Raw genomic sequence first — 6,720 nt, forward strand, 5'->3', positions numbered from 1 at the left:
TCTATCAAATCCATTTTCTACGGCTCTCCGAGGATGGGTTAATATATGGACACATATATGTCACATGCCATGAGAGTGACCATTGGGCAGCTTGGAGTATTCTCACATACCCTTGAGATTGAGACTGGCTGACCTGCACAGATACCCCCCGAGGCCAGATTATGTAGATTATGCCATAGGGAGGTTGAGTATGAGGAGCACCATGTATGCATATGCCCAGCTTACTATGAAATCAAAGGGAGATACCATTGCTTATTCAGAGAGGGGTTTGGCCCACTTAGTCGAGTGATGGGTTATCCAGACCAGAGATGCTTGAGATTGTTCCTCCTGGAGATACGCAAACAAAAAGAGAAGACCCTACAGGCCCAATTGATACGACCCACCTTAGCTCAGCCCATAGATCACTAGATTTTTCATGCCCATGGTGGTGATAGCCCCTTCACCATCAGCAACCCCTTCATCATTGGCAGGTCTAGAGCCTCACCCACTACCTCCAACTACCAAACGTGGGCTTACCACATTGAGAGCTAGGGAGGCCCGAGCCACTCGGAGGCCATAGCTACCAGGTCCTCGTCCACATCAACTGCTCTAGGTACAAATTGATGATATCTTGACACGCTACCATAGAGCAGGGCTAGAGGCCTGTGGGTGTCCGACTGGGTCCAGATTTGGGAGATCTTCTAGCCCATGTCCGATGTATGAACTACTACATCCACCCACATCCTCTGGATGGAGATAGCTAGCTTGCATTTCAATTTGTACATTCTATAGCATGCTAGATTTGCATTGAGCATAGATATAGCTACCCCTCTACCCCCACATCAGTTCGAGTTGGGTATAATACTTTTCGGTTTTGTTATGTTTTTCATTTTCCATGATACCTAAAGAACATGGACACATATTGTATTTGCAGATTTTGTCTCATAGGCCAATTTAGCCTTTAGTAGACGTTTAATATGATCTCACTCACTCACTCTCTCTCTCTCTCTCTCTCCAAACCATCATCTCTCTCTTATTTTCACTCTCTCTCGGATCTCCTACACACCGACTCAGCTCTCTCTCTCTCTCTCTCAAACACAAGTGAGTCACACAACATACACGCACTATCTCTCTCTCTCTCTCTCACTAACACACACATATGCAAGTCACATATACATGCACAATTATATCTCTCTCTCTCTAGGACACACACACAGTCACACCACATACACGCACTATCTCTCTCTCACACATACATACGTGAGTCACACGACATACATGCACAATTATCTCTCTCTGTCTCTCTCTCTCTCATACACATCTCTCTCTAGATCTCTCTCCCTCCCCACCTGTGCTCTCTCTCTCTCTCTCTCTCTCTCTCAATCGCCCCAAGTCTCCAAGAGAAACTCGAGGCACTCGAGACGGCAATGAAGGCACTAATCAAGGAGAATAAGAAGACATTCGATTCCAACCTCAATGAGGTGGAGAACAAACTACACCGGCCCTCGAAGCACGGGTCATGGACCTTGAACAAGAGAACACAGCACTCAAGGAGGAGGTGAGTGCATTGAAAGTGGAACTGGTAGCCGTCAAGAACACCGAGAAGGAAGAAGGGGAGATCGATGAGAACACTCTCACGGCCATCAAAGAAGAGATCTCCAAGGAGATCACAAAGGACATGGAGGGAAAACTCGAAGCTAAGCAGTCAGGATGGGTTGAGGTGGTGAAGAAGAACATCCGCAAAGAAGTGAGGGAGGAGACTCAAAGGGAAGAACATCAAATCATTCACACCACCATTGAGGAGGAGAAGATGAGGCCCGCCGCCTCAACATTCGAGTCACAGGTATAGCCGAGACACCCAACTCCACTCCCGAGAAAGATGGACAGCAAGGTTGGATCAAAACGTATGTACGGATCCAATCCGCACCGTACATCCGTACCGTACGGGGATCCGTACGTACGGATCGATCCGTATGCCGTTTTTTTTTTCTCCCCCCCCCTCCTTTGCTTGCCTGCGACGATAAACGTTTCGCCTGCGATAGCGTCTGGACTCTGTACGGCGCACACCTTCCGGTAAGGGCCTTCACAGTCGCACTCTCTCTCTCTCACTATCGCCGTCGGTACACCCGTTTTCCCCACCCACCCTTGCTCAGGCCCCCAACATAACTCTCTCTCTCTCTCTCTCTCTCTCTCTCTCTCAAAGCCTTAGCCCATCCTCTGTGGACCGTGCATAGAGCTCTCAGCCTCTCTCTCCTTCAAGTCTCTCTCTCTCTCTCTCTCTCTCTCTCTCTCTCTCTCTCTCAGCTGAGCTGCCCACTAAATATTATGCATTGCATGATTGCTGAATCTTGATTGAAATTGTATGGCGTTGTGCATTGAATTTGTCAGAGCAATCATGCATTGACTTGTGATTCTAATTTCTCACTTTTGAATTAGTAGGTTTTTGACCTTGTTGTGTCTCTATTTCGAAAGTTTTACATGTCAATGTGGACATGGACTGAAATTTTATGTAGGTGGCTGAAATTTCTGAGATTTTATGTATTTTTACCAATGGTACGTATTTTTACGTACCTTAAAATTTTTTTCCGTACCAAACAACGTACAGTACGTACGGATCCGTACCGTACATAACGTTTGGAACCACCTTGATGGACAGCTTCTATGCATGAAGCTAGGCTACATGGAAGAGGACCCTCTCCCCTTCACCAAAGCATGGAGAGCTGGGAAAGACTCAACACGCAAGCGAGCCCTCATCCTACAGTTTGCAGGAGAGACGGAGAGGGTCACCTTCAGGAAGAGGGTCATAAAACGAGGCTTAGAGGGAGCTCCTATTTTCTTGGATGATGATCTCACGAGGATGCAACTAGAGCATAGGAGAGCTTGCATGCCACGAGTCTTACACACGAGGAGAGAAGGCAAGAAGGCCTTCTATCGAGATGGTCAGGTCATCATTGATGGCCGGCCCATGGATTAGCGGTTTGGGGCCTATGGAACACAGACTAGGCCACTGACAAAGATACACATGGCAGTATGGAACTGTAATGGTTCACTATGGGTGCAGCCTGGACGACTGGAGCATGTTATGGTGGGGAGAGACATCATACTTCTGACAGAGACACATCAGAGTCTAGAGTGAGGGCTACACGCCAGGGTACCTTGAGAGGGTCGGGGGAGTAGCAGTTCTATTCAGACGAGAGCTACAGGGGAGACTGAGAGTGGTAGCACATGATCCAGAGGCCAGATACATGTGGATCAGCTTACAGCTCTCACAGGACAGGGTTATATACATAGCCCTATGTTACTTTCCTTTATCAGGATCCTCCTATATCATCACAGAGGACATGCCACAAGAGGAGGAGACAGGAGCCTCGCTATACACTTGTCTGTCAGAGGAGATTATGCATTATTCTACACTAGGGGAAGTATTTCTTACAGATGACTTCAATGCCCACACAGAGCAGACAGTGTGAGGTGTATGACTATGATGACATGGAGACCCTCCACCCTATGGATCCAGAGGAGATAGGGGCTAGTCGGGCATCAGAGGACACTGGACCAGACAGAGGACATTATGGGGACCACTTACTAGAGTTGGGAGCCAGGCATCGTCTCATTATTTATAACGGGATGCTACAGTGGCCGGGATCAGGAGGGCTGACATGCTTCCCACATGGGGGTCATACACGGACTGGAGGCACGGTGGTGGACTACATTATGGGGTCTTTGGAGGCATCACAGCTTATCACCTCATTCTCCATCCCACCTCGGGCAAATCATACATACTTGGCATTTTCACTAGCCCGATCACCAGTATCACCAGCCCCCCACATACCGATGCCACACACTACCATCTACTTCACACATGACATGGCAGACATATACACTGGCAGAGTAGAGGATGGGCTCCTACTCATGGATCCCCTGGCACCTATGGATACCATTACAGCCCAGCTGGCATCACTCCTACACACGGCTGCATTATTAACAGAGCTTCCCACATCGTGTCCACTCAGGAGAGCCTGCAAGATCTGGGACTATGCCCCAGAACAAACGGTATGATGTGACGAGAGCAGAGCCCTATACTCACGGCTCCGCATATAGAGCGCCTTGGGAGCCATCATAGAGCAGGAGTCGAGGAGAGAGATGAGAAGACTTACTCGCCCCCGCAAAAGGCGGACCTTCGCAGAGATACACGAGCTAGAGATCTTTCATTTCTTCATGAGTAGAGATAGCCCTATCTCATGGCGGCACTTCAGAGAGCCCCGGACACCGACACCCATTGCACACCCACAGACATGGCACACATATGCAGAGGGCCTATACCACGCCCCACAACAGCCACTATACCTCAGCCACCACAGGAGCCTCGACCTACCACAGCTAGCTTCTTTACCCACTCGATGGTAAAGGAAGCTATCGCCGCCTACAGCATGGACGGGCCACTGACCATATGGGCCTACAGGGTGAGCATCTCATATATGTAGTAGATTCTTTGGCTCCTTTTCTTGCACACCTATTTAACAGGGCACTAGCAGAGGGTTTGCCTGTGGAGTGGACGATGCACACCATTGTGCCGATCCACAAAACAGGGGATATGCTCGATCCGAGCAACTATAGGACGGTTATGGTTGGCCACGTGTTGGCCAAACTCTATGGTGCAATGTTGGATCAAGAGCTTAGCTTATATGCTGAGCGAGCAGGTTTACGCTCATCAGGGCAAGCAGGCTTCAGGAGAGCTTTCTCTACCACTGACCATGTATTCACTTTGAGATGTATGATTGATCACGCCAGAGTGAGGAAGAGAAAGCTCTATTGCTGCTTTGTGGAAAGGCATTTGACACAGTACCACGAGAGAGGCTCTTTCAGCGCCTGTAGTCTCTTGGCATACCAGCAGATATGACATGGGGCATCTATGCATTATATGAGCAGGTTTTTAGGCGAGTCAGATGCCCAAGAGGTATGTCCGAGACTATTGCTAGCACCATTGGTGTGAAGCAAGGATGCCCGCTTTTCCCCACGCTATTTGGGTTATACATTGATGAGGTGGCTGACTTCATTACACGGGGAGGCGGAGATGGAGTTGATCTAGCAGGTACCTCAGTACATATTATGCTTTATGCTGATGATATCGTATTAGTGTCTGAGTCTCCAAGAGGTCTACAACAGCATCTACATGCACTCGATGATTTCTGCACACAGAGGGGTCTTACTGTGAACCTTGGGAAAACCAAGGTTATAGTCTTTCATACATCGAGACACGGCAGGAGCTGACATTCACTCTCGCAGGACGCCAGGTGGAGGTGGTGACATCATGTGTACCTAGGGGTTACCTTCTCTGGCAGCAACCACGCGCTTCACCATGGGTTCAGCAGGCCAGAGCCTGATTGACACGGGGATATGCAGCATTGGCTATGCTAGAGAGACAGTGCCACACCAGGCGCATTTTCAGGAGCCCCGAATGAAGGGGTGGCTATTTGACACATTAGTCACACCGGCACTAATGTATGGAGCAGCGGTATGGGCGCCAGGACTTGCTACCCATTGGTGGACACAAATAGAGAAACCACAAGCCCTCATGATGGCACGCATGATACGCAGCAAACCGTCAGCACCTCATGACATTATTCGAGCAGAGTTTGCTGCGTCTCCTGTGATGGTAGAGGCCATATTCCAGACTATATGCCTGCTAGACAGATTCAGAGAGATGCCACAGGACAGATTGTCATACAGAGCTTTTGAGGCATCTAGACAGCTGGCTGAGGCAGGAGACAGAGGATCATGGTATGCACGGGTCACACATTGGTTCTCACAGCATGGCCTAGACATGGATCATCTACCACCATTCCAGTATGACAGGGATGCACCACATATCCGTCTCTCTCATAGTGAGAGGAACAAAGTATTGAGATAGGACCTATGGTGGCAGCTCTATACACGAGAGACATGGATATCGCCTATTCAGGCTCTTCCACCGAAAATGCTATAGTATAGAGATCACTTCATGAGTATAATAGATGATGGATTTATAGAGAGGCCTAGATACATGGAGGGCTTTTTACCACACGGCTCCCGAGTAGCTATTGGTCAGCTTAGAGTCTCATCACATCGATTGGAGATCGAGACTGGCAAAGCAGCACGGATCCCCCGAGAGGAGAGGGTATTCAGATTGTGCAGAGAGGAGGTGGAGAGTGAGGAGCATTATGTATGCAGATGCAGAGCATATACAGCCATCAGAGAGAGATATGCCATTTTATTCAGAGAGCCACATTCCCTACGCCAGATCTTTGAGGTAGCAGACCAGCGCATACTGGGGAGATTCATTCTAGACATACAGCATCACAGAGACATCATTACAGGCTCAGACAGCTCCAGAGGGGGGACGACAGACACAGATTACTACATTTTTTCAGAGATCCACCCCACTCCCAGCCCCTACACAGCAGGGAATTACTCTCCAAAGAGTAAAGACACTCAGAGCCCACAGGAGACAGAGGACACCTGGCTTTCGAACACCACGCCTATACTAGAGAGAGATGACAGAGATCAGAGCTCAGTTTCACAAAGAGGATGCGGAGCGACTGGCTCGCTTCAGAGATCAGAGCTCAGTTTCACAAAGAGGGTGCGGAGCGACTGGCTCGCTTCAGAACAGACCCAGGCATGTTCTTCAGGGGGAGGGAGCTGTGGACACTCCCTTCATTGATGTATATCATTGTATACCCCCAGTATGGTACAGGATGGAGC

The 6,720-nt window shown here is 49.0% G+C and overlaps 1 long non-coding RNA gene across 1 annotated transcript in view; it reads right to left on the reverse strand.

Moving 5' to 3' along the window:
• Positions 1-6,720, reverse strand: part of LOC147637214 (uncharacterized) — a 33,207-nt gene that overhangs the window by 25,840 nt on the left and 647 nt on the right. The gene's annotated exons all lie outside the window — the stretch shown is intronic.

The sequence above is a fragment of the Cibotium barometz genome, chromosome 7 (genome assembly GCF_041138505.1).
Source record: "Cibotium barometz isolate CiBa-2024 chromosome 7, ASM4113850v1, whole genome shotgun sequence".
Lineage (NCBI taxonomy): Eukaryota > Viridiplantae > Streptophyta > Polypodiopsida > Cyatheales > Cibotiaceae > Cibotium > Cibotium barometz.